Here is a 16,065-nt window from a genome sequence, read left to right on the forward strand (position 1 = left end):
TACTAATCACCAGGACTGACTCAGTCAGAAAATATTTTCTTCACAAAGGACTTCATTTAGATTTAAGAAATTTTACGAAACTTCTCTAGCTTGGGTTATCACAATTAAATAAAAGAAAATAAAGCAGGTATAGAGTGTCCAGACAGTATAGCATGCTCTGGCCTGAATAAATTTCCAATCTAAAATGTATTATCTATCCTTGTGTATTACATACTAGTTTTCCACTGTACTCAGTATATGATACAGTAAGTTTTAGCCTTCTTGGGTTTTTTGAGATCAGAAGATCAAAAGCCTAAGAGTGATAGCGATGTTATTATAGAAATATCCTTAGATCCCTTTGGCTTCATAAAGGAATCATTGCAAACATTGACCATTTATTATTTATTACAAATTACTTGCCACAAACTCCATATGGGTCATAAACAGTCATGGCTTATGTCATACTTTGTGGTGGGGAAGTAATATTCCAGGATGTGGGCTAGATGTAGGTGGGGAATGCTTTCAGTTGTCCAGGCCGGGGAAGTAAGGATAAAACCAAGCCTTTTAGTCTAAATGAAAACATCTTAATGAGAAACTGTCTCTCAGTACACTAATCCACAAAAAGGATAATGTGGGAAGACAGACTGGGATTGGTTGCTTTGTTTTAAAAGAGGAAAAGTGAAATGCTGTAGATGGTTGCGTCCCACATAACTACATCCTCAGGGTAGAGAAAACTGGAACGTGGAAGTGTCCTTTGATCAGCGTGGGTAGCATATAGTAAATGATTAGAAGCAGTTCCTCAAGGCCAAAGGGTACGATCCAATCCACTTCCCTTGCACTGAGGAGAAGGCGAGGTTCAAAGAGATGAAGAAAATGATCTTCAGAACGAGTTCAAAAGAGTGATGATTACAAAGAAGCTAGTGGGCATCTGTTCTCCCAGGAGTTCCTCATTCTGCAAGTTGCAAGTAAGTGTTTTGTTTCTCTCTTGTACCTTAAATAGGTTTTTCCAGCCTCAGCTCTGAAAGGTATCTGACCCGGCTGGTCTGCAGAGGTGTTACCAACAGGCCCCCCGCCTCGAGGAGGAAAGTCATAAAAGGGATTCATGGCTGAATCCTCCGACTAAGCATAAATGAATTGTAAAGCAAACCAGAGCAAGAAAACTGGTCCAGCACAGTGGAAGGATGGACCAGACCCCACAAAGGGCAAAACTAAAGAGATAATAGTTGGTGATTACACTGGAGTGGGGGAGTCCAGTGCAATTTTTGTAGCAGTCAGCAATGCTTACGTGCCTCAGTCATCTCTCTGCCCTTGTCCTGGAGCCATCTCTGTTAGGCTGGCTGTGCCAGGGTCATGGACATCGGCAGAGACAGACCCATATTAGGAGAGATCAGATGAAATTTCTCAGACACTAATCACCCTTCTAGAACATCCACCAGGAATCTCAAGAAACTACAGGGACTGCCCTAGTTATCTCAGAGGCTACCAGACAAGTAATTCAATTCACCAATAACCAGTCGATACATTTAAGTGAGCATTCTGTTAAGATCTTACCATTATGAGATCAAGATGTTTAGATGTGGTTTAATTTTTTTTTTTATTAAATTCAATTTCATTGAAATACATTCACACACCATACAATCATCCATGGTATACAATCCACTGTCCACAGTATGATAACATAGTTATGCGTTCATCACCACAATCTATCTCTGAACATTTTCCTTACATCAGAAAGAACCAGAACAAGAATAAAAAATAAAAGTAAAAAAAGAACACCCAAATCATCCCCCCATCCCACCCCCTTTGTCCTTTAGTTTTTATCCCCATTTTTCTACTCATCCATACACTAGATAAAGGGGGTGTGATCCACAAGGTCTTCACAATCACACTGTCACCCCTTGTAATCTACATTATTATATAATTGTCTTCAGGAGTCCAGACTGCTGGGTTGGAGTTTGGTAGTTTCAGGTATTTACTTCTAGCTATTCCAATACGTTAAAACCTAAGAGGTGTTATCTATATAGTGCATAAGAATGTCCACCAGAGTGACCTCTGGACTCCATTTGAAATCTCTCAGCCACTGAAACTATTTCGTCTCATTTTGTATCCCCCTTTTGGTCAAGAAGATACTCTCAGTCCCACGATGCCGGGTCCACACTCATCCCCGGGAGTCATATTCTGCATTGCCAGGGAGATTTACAAAGATGTGGTTTAATTTTTTTTTTTTCTAATTTCAACTAGGTGAATTTCTAGAAATGTTAAATTAGGCTTTGAGGATACATATACAAATTAGGCATTGGCTTTGACCTTTTAATGGAAGCTTATAATCTAAAACCAACAAATGATACTGACAAATGTAAGGGAATTCACTTTATATGGATAGAATTAAAAACCTTGAATTAAGACGTCGATGGCTGACCTATATGGTTAACACCTGATCCTATGTGGGTGGAACTTGCCTCTGGAACCAACCCCCCTTCACAAAAAATCTCGGAGTAATAATTCTTAACCTGGGCTATACATTTGAATCATCTAACAACAGTAGAAAACCCTGCTGCCCAGGCTACACACCAGACTAATTAAATCCAAAACTCTGAGGGTGGGAGGCAGGCGTCCGTGTTAAAGGTCCCCATGTGATTCCAAAGTGCAGCCAAGCTTGAGAACTGCTTTGGAAGCCACTGGATGGCCTAAATAAATACCATATCAAAAAGGCTCTGCCCACTGTGTGGAAATGCCTCGTTCTGCTTGTGATGAACCAGTAACAGGAACTGAGAAGTTAGAAGTATACTTAAACTGGAAGGCAGTTGAGCAGGGCACTTAAGTATATGGCTCTGGAGTCAAACTGCCCAGGTGAATTAGCATCACCTCTTTGAATATAATCTTGGCTGGTTTTCTGACATTTCTGTGCCTCAGTTTCTTCATCTGTAAGATAGGATTGATAGTACCCACCTCAGGTTTTTGTAAGGAGTAAATGAGGCAATATGAAAGTGCTAAGTAAATGTCACCTATTTTTATTACCCCTTGTTGGGTAAAATTGTTAAGATGTAAAGATAGGAAGGAACCATGAAAATCTAGTTCTACTTCCTCAGTTCACAGATGGAGAAATGTAATTTATTTCTGCTGTCACTGAACGTTTTGTCTCCTCATTCTTTGGTGTCTCTCAACCCGTGACTTACTAGTGGGTGTTAATAGCAACAATCTTAAAGTTTAAGTACCCTTCAATAGCTAAAATTTAAACTGCTTTTCAACATAGGTCATTTTGAACAAAATCAAGATTGACCCTAGTTCTATATTAAACTTAGCCCTTCATACAATGTCTATAATGCAGGTTGGGGTCAGGTTGGGCACAGAAAGTCAATGTGTTAAAATAACCAAGGAGACATCTTAAAATTGCTTGGTACTGATTATTCTTGATTATACACACGTGTGTATATATACATATATGTATATACACATACAGAGAGATTTTTTTAAGAAGAGTATGAAAATTCAGACTTCTTTTTAACTCCTCAGAGTTCTTTACACACGATCAATTCTTTGGCTCCCTTTAGTGGGAAAGCAAGCTGCAGTTTTGTTGTTTATAACCTTTCCTGCTGTGCAGAAGAGGAAATGCTCACAGAGCTCACCTCGCATTTGAGTCCCATCATGTATTTTAGATCAGAGTTTGCCATTGAAAGAACAGTGTTTGAAAACTCCCATTTCTGCCTCCCCAATGTTACAATAATGCATTGACTAAAAGACCTGTTAAAAGCAAAGAAATGCATTTGCCCCTAGGAAGACTCGGGAATTGTTTGGTTCCTGGTGTCATCAAGTTGCTGATGGAACTGAAGTTCTAGGTAGCCTACCTAACTGGGGAAGCCACCCCTGCTTAGAGTGGTGAAGAGCAGGGTTTCTCAAACTTACCATGCCTCAGAACCACTCGGGACCTTGTTAAGAGGCAGGTTCTGATTCAGGAGGTTTGTGGTGGAGCCTGAGATTCCGCATTTCTAACAAGCTTGCAAGTGCTGCAGGGTTGTTAGTCTATGGGTTACATGTCAGGTAGCAAGGATCTTTGGAGTCAGTCTTGTTCAGGTCTGTGCTCTGCCACTTTCTACTTGTGTGACCATGGGCAAGTTTGATAACTCCCAGTGCCTTAATTTCCTTATCTGTAAAACAATAGATGGTAAAACTAGGATTATAACCTGGGCCACCAGGGAATAGAAACCTCCACCTCTGCACAACCTCCAACCCCCTCCAACCTCCTTAACATCCTCACATGTGTGGCTATAGAGTAACCAGGCAAGTTTTCATCTTTGTTATACCTGAGTCTATAGCTTTCATTATCTTGACAGGCTAGATGACATTTGTTTTGGACCACTCTTGTATGCCATGCCTTCAAGATGCCCTGCTAGAAGCAAAATCCTATCCTGACTGAATGGGGTACAATGTGCCAGTTCTCGCAGCTGACACAAAGAAGGCTGTTTTCGGTTGTGGAGCCCTGAGGTTTTTCTGTGTCAATTTTCAGTGTCCTCTAAGCTTTCTGAGTGTCAGATAAGGGTTAACTGGCTGTGGCCTCTTGATTCCATCTTCCTGGCCTTGGATTGCAGCTACATATATTTGTCTTCAATTCAATTTCCAGTGACCAACTCAGGGCTTCCCAGGGGAATATTATTCTAGGAATTGCCCTCGGAGGCCCAGCCTAGGTCCTGATTCTGTCATTTTTGTATACAATAGTCATTCTTTGTTTTATTGCTCTGTGCAGATACTGAATTTTTTACATACTGAAGGTTTGTGGCAACCCTGTGTTGAGCACGTCTATTGGTGCTGTTTTTCCAATGGCATGTGCTCATTTTGTGTCTCTGTGTCATGCTTTGGTAATTCTTGCGATATTTCAAATGCCCTTATTATTATATCTGTTATAGTGATCTGTGATCTTCCTGTTTGTAATTATTTTGGGTTGCCACAAACTGTGCCCATATAAGACAGCAAAATTAGTCGGTAAATGTGTGTTCTGACTATTTGACCGACTGGCTATTCCCCTGTCTCTCTCCCTCTCCTCAGGCCTTCATATTCCCTGAGACACAACGATATTGGAATTAGGACAATTAATAACTCTTTAACTGTTCAAGTGAAAGGAAGGGTCACAGGTCTCTTACTCTAAATCAAAAGCTAGGCAGAATTAAGCTTAGTGAGGAAGGCATGTTGAAAGTCAAGATAGGCTGAAAGCCAGTCCTTTTGAGCCAAACAGTCAAGTGGTGAATGCAAAGGAAAAGCTCCTGAAGAAAATTGAAAGTGCCACTCCAGTGAACAAGTGAATAATAAGAAAGTGAAACATCCTTATTGCTGATTCAGATAAAGTTTTAGTGTTCTAAACTTTAGAACTTTAGTGTTCTAAACTTGAGTGTTCAAACCAGTCACAATGTTCCCCAAAGCCAAAGACTAAACCAGAGCAAAGCCCTAACTATTCAATTCTAGGAAGGCTGAGACAGGTGAGGAAACTGCAGAAGAAAAGTTTAAAGCTAGCAGAGGTTGGTTCATGAGGTTTAAGGAAAGAAGCTGTCTTGATAACATAAAAGTGCAAGGTGAAGCAGCAAGTGCTGATGTAGAAGCTGCAGCAAGGTATCCAGAAGATCTAGCTAAGACTACTAAACAACAGATTTTCAATGTAGACAAAACAGCTTTATATAGGAAGAAAATGCCATCTAGGACATTCATAGCTAGAGAGGAGAAGTCAATGCCTGGCTTCAAAACTTCAATAGACCAGCTGACTCTCTAGTTAGGGGCTAATCCAGCTGGTGATTTTAAGTGGAAGCAAATTCTCATTTACCATTCCAAAAATCTTAGGGTCCTTAAGAATTATGCTAAATCTACTCTTCCTGTGCTCTATAAATGGAACAACAAAGCCTGGATGATAGCATATAGCATACATGATTTACTGAATGTTTGAAGCCCACTATTGAGAACTGTTCAGAAAAAAAAGATTCCTTTCAAAATATTAATGCTCCTTGACAATGTATCTGGTCATCCAAGAGCTCTGATGGAGATGTACAATGAGATGATTATTGTTTTCATGCCTGCTAACACAATATCTATTGTGCAACCCAGGGAGCAAAGAATCTTTCAAGTCTTATTACTGAAGAAATACCTTTCATAAAGCTATAGCTGCCACAGGTAATCCTCTGATGGATCTGAGCAAAGTAAATTGAAAACCTTCTGGAAAGGATTCACATTCTAGATGCCATTAAGAGCATTAGTGATTCATGAGAGAAAGTAAAAATATCAACATTAACAGCAGTTTGGAAGAAGTTGTTTCCAACCCCCATGGATGATTTTGAGGGGGTCAAGACAGTGGAGGAAGTAACCGCAGATGTGGTGGAAATAGCAAGAGAACTAGAATTAGAAGTGGAGCCTGAAGCTGCAACTTAATTGTTGCAATCTCATGATAAAACTTTAATGGATGAGGGGAGTTGCTTAGATGAACTAAGAATGTGCTTTCTTGAGATGGAATCTACTCCTGGTTAAGATGCTATGAACATTGGTGAAATGACAATATAGGATTTAGAATATTACATAAACTTAATTGATAAAGCAGCAGCAGGGTTTGAGAGGATTGACTCCAATTTTGAAAGAAGTTCTACTTTGGGTAAAATGCTATCAAGCAGCATTGCATGCTACAGAGAAATCTTTCGTGAAAGGGAAGAGCCAATCAATGCAGTAAACTTCACTGTTGTCTCATTTAAAGAAATTGCCACAGCCACCCCATCCTTCAGCAGCCATCCACATCGAGGCAATACCCTCCAACAGCAAAAGGATTATGACTTGCTGAAGTTTCAGATGATGGTTAGCATTTTCAGCGATAAAGTATTTTTAAATTAAGGTATATACTTTTTTTTAGAGATAATGCTATTGTACACTCAACAGATTACAGTATAGTGTAAACATAAATTTTATATGCACTGGGAAATGAAAACATTCATATGACTTACTTTATTGTGATATTTGCTTTATTACGGTGGTCTGGAACCAAGCCCACACTATCTCTGAGGTATACCTGAACATGTAATCCCCTGAATTAAATCGTTTTATGCCAATAATCTAGAGTAGTTTCTGTTTTCTGCACTGAACCCTAACTGATATGCCCATCCACCCAAAGAAAATGCTAAAACATTTAGGAAATAGAAAAAAAATTGGTAGAGAGGAGGTAGCTGCCTAATGCTGGGTTCAAAGTACTTTTACTGTTTTTAAGATCAACTTGATTCTCCAAGATACGTCCCAAAGTTCACATCAAAGTGTATCTTTTTCCTTCTTTTTTCTAAATCTCCTTGGATAGAGGGTGGAAAAGTGGGCATTACCTGACTGAAAAAAAGAAAGAAAAAGAAAGAAACAATTAGGAAACTTGAGGGAAATAGAAGCAAAGCAGGAAGAATCATTATTCTTTAAGTTTGAAAGAGTGTCACATTTCATGGATTGAATGTGCTTATTAAATCCCACTTATGAAATCCAGCAAAATTTAAAAAATCTTCAGTTAGTAGAAATTTATAAGTGCCATATAAGAAAATGTGTTTCCAGTCTGCAGATCATCAAAATGGTTCCTGCCATGTGTGCGGTTTTGCTGCCCAGCACCCCTCTTTGGGTGAAAGGATCTGCTCCATCCTTTGGAATCCTTCCCTCTCGTAACTCAGACCATGAGGTTGGGGGGGGGGGGTGTGTGTGTGAACCACCTCTCCATGACTATCCTCATCTTCTAGGGGTGGAAACGTGGCCCAAAGACAGTCCTGGTGCTTCTCTTGACTGATTAGGGAGAGAAGTGCTCATCATGAGATTTTGCCCATCGAAGACTACAGAAGCCTGGTGCTACTCTGTCCATCTCGGTCACTACGAGGAGTCAGCCTGAGGATGATGCTGACACTAAGGAAAGCAGAGCTGAACGATCAAGAAGAGAGAGAGGAGGGTGGGTAACTGTGCCTGATGAAGTTTCAATTACATGAGACAAAATAGTCTCTTTCTCTTTTAAGTAATTTGAGCTGGATTTTCTGCTATTGAGTTTGCAAGAGTCCTGCTTACTGTAATCTATTAAGTGTGCAAGAGCATTATCTCTAAAAAAAGTACATACCTTAATTTAAAGAGTCCTGCTTAATGTAAAGTAAAATCTGTCAACCCCATTGGAAGGATTATCAAAAACAAATAAATATTTGGTTATTCTGACTTTCTTTTCCTTAGATGCTGTACCCTGCCTCCTGCTTCAGAAAGGAAACGGAAATTAGAAGGACTTTCTCAATTTCCTGCCTAGATCTGGGCCCTGTTCTAATTCACTTTAAAATACGTTCTCAGAGGGCGGGGCAAGATGGCGGAGTGGTGAGGTGTAGGTTTTAGTTACTCCTCCAGGGCAGTAGGTAGAAAGCCAGGAACTGCGTGGACTGGACACCAGAGAGCAGTTTGACTTTGGGCATACTTCATACAACACTCACGAACACGTGGAACAGCTGAGATCAGCGAAATCTGTAAATTCTCGCAGCCAGGGGACCCATGCCCCTGCCTGCCAGGCTCAGTCCCGTGGGAGGAGAGGCCGTCAGTGCTGGGAACAAGGAGGGAGAACTGCAGTTGCGGCTCTTATTGAGAACTCAGACTGCTGATCCAAACTCCAAACACAGACAGACTGAGACCAGACACTGGAGAATCCGGGAGCAGTCAGCGCGGTGGAGAGGAGATAGGGCTAGCCAAAACAGCAAAAAAAACAAAACAAAACAAAAAAAAAAACAAAAATAAAAACAGAGATTTTTTCGAGTTCTGATGAACATAGAACAGAGAAAGGCAGGGCTCAAACAGAGTCAGGCTCATTTGCAAATCCGGAGGGTGAGTTTCCTTGTCTGAAGAGCTGGTTTCTCTGCTTTCTTGATTGTTCCTTAATGGCCCTAATCTCCTTGTCTCTTAGCATTTCAATTGCCCATTAGGTCTGCAAGGAGGGCCCTTTTTTTTTTTTTTTTAAATCTTTTCCTAAAACAATTACTCTAAGAAGCCCATTACAGAAAGCCTTAAAGACTTGCAATTTGGGCCCAGATAAGAGCAGAGCTAAGAGAGCTCTGAGACACAAAGCAATTAAGTCCAGTGGCTGAGAAAATTCACTAAACACCACAACATCCCAAGAAAAGAGGGGTGTCCCCTTACAGCCATTTTCCTGGTAGGCTGGGAACACTCCTGCCCAGTGCCAGCACCACAGCCCAGAGCTGCCTCAAACAACCCAGTGTGATGGGAACTGTTTCCAACAACACATGCACACATCACAATATCAGGTATGGACAATAGTCTTTCCCACACCCTCAGCTAATTGACCTGGAGCTGGGAAGGTGGAGTTGTGTGAAAAGGGGGACATTAACACACCTCACTCAGCCATCCTTTCAGCAGACTGGGAATGCCCCTACACAGCACTGCAGCCCAGAACCTCCCTTGGGGGACAGTGCTCACCTGTGATGTAGCACAGTCGTCCCTCAGCAGAGGATGTAGGAGTGCACAGCTTGGAAGAGGACCCACTCACGGGTCCCAGGACCATACGCCAATACCAAGGACGTGGGTAGGCGGCAGAGACAAACTGTGGCAAGACTGAACTGAAGGATTAGACTATTGCAACAGCTTTAAATCTCCAGGAACACTTGGGAGATTTGATTATTAAAGCTGCTCCCCTCCCTAACCGCTCAGACACACACCCCATATGCAGGGCAAGTAACACCAACTACACACGCAAGCTTGGTGCACCAATTGGACCCCACAAGACTCACACCCCAACTCACCACAAAGACAAAGTGGGACAGAACTGGCTTGAGGGGAATAGGTGGCTCACGGATGCCACCTGCTGGTTAGTTAGAGAAAGTGTACTCCACGAAGCTGTAGATCTGACAAATTAGAGATAAGCATTTGAATCAGTCTATATATCCTAAAAGAACCCTATCAAGTTAAGCAAATGCCAAGAGGCCAAAAACAACAGAAAATTTTAAAGCATATGAAAAAAACAGATGATATGGATAACCCAAGCCCAAACACCCAAATCAAAATACAGAGGAGACACAGTACTTGGAGCAATTAATCAAAGAACTAAAGACGAACAATGAGAGCATGGCACAGGATATAAAGGACATGAAGAAGGCCCTAGAAGAGCATAAAGAAGAAATTGCAAGAGTAAATTAAAAAATAGATGATCTTATGGAAAAAAAGTGTTGACCAAAGTAAAAAGATTCTGGATACTCATTGTACAAGACTAGAGGAAGGTGAACAGTGAATCAGCGACCTAGAGGATGAAAGAATGGAAAAATGAAAGAACAAAAGAAAGAATGGGGAAACAAATCGAAATGGACCTCAGGAATATTGATAATATAAAACATCCAAATATAAGACTCACTGGTGTCCCAGAAGGGGAAGAGGAGAGTAAAGGTCTAGGAAGAGTATTCAAAGAAACTGTTGGGGAAAACTTCCCAAATCTTCTGAACACCATAAATACACAAATCATAAATGCCTAGTGAACTCCAAATAAAATAAATCCAAATAAACCCACTCCAAGACATATTCTGATCAGACCGTCAAATACTAAAGAGAAGGAGCAAGTTCTGAAAGCATCAAGAGAAAAGCAATTCACCACATACAAAGGAAACAGCATAAGACTAAGTAGTGACTACTTAGCATCCACCATGGAAGCGAGAAGGCAGTGGCATGACATTTTTAAAATTCTGAGAGAGAAAAATTGCCAACCAAGAATTCTTTATCCAGCAAAGCTCCCCTTCAAATTTGAGAAAGAGCTTAAATTTTTCACAGACAAACAAATGCTGAGAGAATTTGCTAACAAGAGTCCTTCCCTACTTGAGATACTAAAGGGAGCCCTACCAACAGAGAAACAAAGACAGGAGAGAGAGATGGAGAAAGGTTCAGTACTAAAGAGATTCAGTATGGGTACATTAAAGGACATTAAGAGAGAAAGGGAAAAAATATATCTGACAAACATAAACCAGAGGATAAGATGGCTGATTCAAGAAATGCCTTCACAGGAATAATGTTGACTGTAAATGGATTAAACTCCCCAATCAAAAGATATAGATTGGCAGAATGGATCAAAAAAATAAATGAAACATCAATATATTGCATACAAGAGACTCATCTTAGACACAGGGACACAAAGAAATTGAAAGTGAAAGGATGGAAAAAAATATTTCATGCAAGCTACAGCCAAAAGAACGCAGGAGTAGCAATATTAATCTCAGATAAAATAGACTTTAAATGCAAGGATGTTATGAGAGACAAAGAAGGCCACTACATACTAATAAAAGCAGCAATTCAACAAGAAGAAATAACAATCATAAATGTTTATGCACCCAATCAAGGTGCCACAAAATATATGAGACAAACACTGGCAAAACTAAAGGAAGGAATATATGTTTCCATAATTGTGGGAGACTACTTCAACACATCACTCTCTCCTATAGATAGATCAACCAGACAGAAGACCAATAAGGAAATTGAAAACCTAAACAATCTGATAAATGAATTGGATTTAACAGACATATATAGAATATTACATCCTAAATCACCAGGATACACATTCTTCTCTAGTGCTCACAGAACTTTCTCCAGAATAGATCATATGCTGGGACATAAAACAAGCCTCAATAAATTTAAAAAAATTGAAATTACTCAAAGCACATTCTCTGACCACAATGGAATACAATTGGAAGTCAATAACCATCAGAGACTTAGAAAATTCACAAATACCTGGAGGTTAAACAACACGCTCCTAAACAATCAGTGGGTTAAAGAAGAAATAGCAAGAGAAATTGCTAAATATATAGAGACAAATGAAAATGAGAACACAACATATCAAAACCTCTGGGATGCAGCTAAAGTGGCACTGAGGGGGAAATTTATAGCACTAAATGCATACATTAAAAAAGAAGACAGAGCTAAAATCAAAGAACTAATGGATCAACTGAAGAAGATAGAAAATGAACAGCAAACCAATCCTAAACCAAGTAGAAGAAAAGAAATAACAAGGATTAAAGCAGAAATAGATGACACAGACAACAAAAAACAATAGAGAGAATAAATAACACCAAAGGGTGGTTCTTTGAGAAGATCAACAAAATTGACAAGCCCCTAGCTAGACTGACAAAATCAAAAAGAGAGAAGACCCATATAAACAAAATAATGAATGAGAAAGGTGACATTACTGCAGATCCTGAAGAAATTTAAAAAATTATAAGAGGGTACTATGAACAACTGTATGCCAACAAACTGGATAATGTAGAGGAAATGGACAACTTCCTGGAAACATATGAACAATGTAGACTGACCAGAGAAGAAACAGAAGACCTCAACCAACCAATCACAAGCAAAGAGATACTATCAGTCATCCTAAAGCTTCCCACAAATAAATGCCCAGGGCCAGATGGCTTCACAGGGGAATTCTACCAAACTTTTCAAAAAGAACTGACACCAATCTTACTTAAACTCTTTCAAAACATTGAAGAAAATTGAACACTACCTAACTCATTTTATGAAGCTAACATCAATCTAATACCAAAACCAGGCAAAGATGCTACAAAAAAGGAAAACTACAGGCCTATGTCCCTAATGAATACAGATGCAAAAATTCTCAACAAAATACTTGCAAATCGAATCCAAAGACACATTAAAAAAATCATACATCATGACCAAGTGGGTTCATTCCAGGCATGCAAGGATGGTTCAACATAAGAAAATCAATGTATTGTAACACATTAACAAATCAAAAGAGAAAAATCAAATGATCATCTCAATAGATGCTGAAAAAGCATTTGACAAAATCCAACATCCCTTTTTGATAAAAACACTTCAAAAGGTAGGAATTGAAGGAAACTTCTTCAATGTGATAAAGAGCCTATATGAAAAACCCACAGCCAGCACAGTACTCAATGGCGAGAGACTGAAAGCCTTCCCCCTAAGATCAGGAACAAGACAAGGATGCCCACTGTCACCACTGTTATTCAACATTGTGCTGGAAGTGCTAGCCAGGGCAATCCGGCAAGACAAAGAAATAAAAGGCATCCAAATCGGAAAGGAAGAAGTAAAACTGTCATTGTTTGCAGATGATATGATCTTATATCTGGAAAACCCTGAGAAATTGATGATACAGCTACTAGAGCCAATAAACAAATTTAGCAAAGTAGCAGGATACAAGATTAATGCACATAAGTCAGTAATGTTTCTATATGCTAGAAATGAACAAATTGAAGAGACACTCAAGAAAAAGATACCATTTTCAATAGCAACTAAAAAAATCAAGTACCTAGGAATAAACTTAACCAAAGATGTAAAAGACCTATACAAAGAAAACTATATAACTCTACTAAAAGAAATAGAAAGGGACCTTAAAAGATGGAAAAATATTTCATGTTCATGGATAGGAAGGCTAAATGTCATTATGATGTCAATTCTATCCAAACTTATCTATAGATTCAATGCAATCTCAATCAAAATTCCAACAACCTACTTTTCAGACTTGGAAAAGCTAGTTATCAAATTTATTTGGAAAGGGAAGATGCCTCGAATTGCTAAAGACATTCTAAAAAAAGAAAAGTGAAGTGGGAGGTCTTATACTCCCTGACTTTGAAGCTTATTATAAAGCCACAATTGTCAAAACAGCATGGTACTGGCTCAAAGATAGACATATAGATCAATGGAATCGAATTGAGAATTCGGAGATAGACCCCCAGATCTAAGGCTGACTGATCTTTGATAAGGCCCCCAAAGCCACTGTACTGGGACATAATAGTCTTTTCAACAAATGGGGCAGGGAGAGTTGGATATCCATATCCAAAAGAATGAAAGAGGACCCCTACCTCACACCCTACACAAAAATTAACTCAAAGTGGATCAAAGATCTCAATATAAAAGACAGTACCATAAAACTCCTAGAAGATAATGTAGAGAAACATCTTCACAACCTTGTATTAGGCGGCCACTTCCTAGACTTTATACCCAAAGCACAAGCAACAAAAGAAAAAAAAGATAAATGGGAACTCCTCAAGCTCAGAAGTTTCTGCACCTCAAAGGAATTTGTCAAAAAGGTGAAGAGGCAGCCAACTCAATGGGAAAAAATTTTTGGAAACCATGTATCTGACAAAAGACTGATATCTTGCATATATAAAGAAATCCTACAACTCAATGACAATAGTACAGACAGCCCAATTATAAAATGGGCAAAAGATATGAAAAGACAGTTCTCCGAAGAGGAAATACAGATGGTCAAGAAACACATGAAAAAATGTTCAGCTTCACTAGCTTTTAGAGAGGTGCAAATTAGGACCACAAAGAGATATCATCTCACACCAATTAGAATGGCTGCCACTACACAAACAGGAAACTACAAATGCTGGAGAGGATGTGGAGAAATTGGAACTCTTATTCATTGTTGGTGGGACTGTATAATGGTTCAGCCACTCTGGAAGTCAGTCTGGCAGTTCCTTAGAAAACTAGAAATAGAGTTACCCTTCGATCCAGCAATCACACTTCTCGGTATATACCTGGAAGATCTGAAAGCAGTGACACGAACAGATATCTGCATGACAATGTTCATGACAGCATTATTCACAATTGCCAAGAGATGGAAACAACCCAAATGTCCTTCAACAGATGAGTGGATAAATAAAATGTGGTATATACACACGATGGAATACTACATGGCAGTAAGAAGGAACAATGTTGTGAAACATATGACAACATGGATGAACCTTGAAGACATAATGCTGAGCGAAATAAGCCAGGAACAAAAAGAGAAATATTATATGCTACCACTAATGGGAACATTGAAAAATGTAAAACATATGGTTTATAATGTAGAATGTAGGGGAACTAGCAATAGAGAGCAATTAAAGAAGGGGGAATGATAACCCAATAAGAACAGATAAGCTATCGTGGGTAAATTTAACATTCTGGGAATGCCCAGGAATGACTTTGGTCTGTTAATTTCTGATGGGTATGGTAGGAACAAGTTCGCAGAAATGTTGCTATATTAGATTATTTTCTTGGGGTAGAGTGGGAACATGTTGAAAGTAAAGTAGTTATCTTGGGTTAGTTGTCTTTTTCTTACTCCCTTGTTATGGTTTGTTTGAAATGTTTTTTTTATTGTATGTTTTAAAATTTTTTTTACATAGTTGATTTAAAAAAAGAGTTAATTAAAAAAAAATGAAAAAAATATGCGGAGCCCCTTTGAGGAGTTGGTGGAGAACAGGGGTGTTGGGGTTCTCCACCTTGATGGCTGCTGATGTGCGCACAGACATAGGGGACTGGTGGTTTGATGGGTTGAGCCCTCTACCACAGGACTTGCCCTTGGGAAGACTGTTGCTGCAAAGGAGAGGCTAGGCCTCCCTATAATTGTGCCTCAGAGCCTCCTCCCGAATGCCTCTTTGTTGCTCAGATGTGGCCTTCTCTCTCTAGCTAAGCCAACTAGGCAGGTGAAATCACTGCCCTCCCCCGCTATATGGGATTGGACACCCAGGGGAGTGAATCTCCCTGGCAGTGTGGAATATGACTCCCGGGGAGGAATCTAGACCTAGCATCATGGGATCTTCTTGACCAAAAGGGGGATGTGAAAGGAAATGAAATAAGCTTCAGAGGCAGAGAGATTCCAAAAGGAGCCGAGAGGTCTCTCTGGTGGGCACTCTTATGCACAATATAGACAACCCTTTATAGGTTCTAATGACTTGGAATAGCTAGCAGTAAATACCTGAAACTATCAAATTACAACTCAGAACCCATGAATCTTGAAGACAATTGTACAAAAATGTAGCTTATGAGGGGTGACAATGTGGTTTGGAAAGTCATATGGACCACACTCCCCTTTGTCTAGTTTATGGATGGATGAGTATAAAAATGGGGGAAGAAAAAAAAAAGGCACCCAATATTCTTTTTCACTTTAATTGGTCTTTTTCACTTTAATTTTTATTCCTATTATTTGTGTGTGTGTGGTAATGAAAATGACAAAAATTAATTTTGGTGATGAATGCACAACTATATAATGGTACTGTAAACAACTGAATGTATGCTTTGTTTTGTATGATTGCATGGTATGTGAATATATCTCAATTAAAA

This window comes from Choloepus didactylus, chromosome 9, assembly GCF_015220235.1.
Source record: "Choloepus didactylus isolate mChoDid1 chromosome 9, mChoDid1.pri, whole genome shotgun sequence".
In the NCBI taxonomy this organism is placed as follows: Eukaryota; Metazoa; Chordata; class Mammalia; order Pilosa; family Megalonychidae; genus Choloepus; species Choloepus didactylus.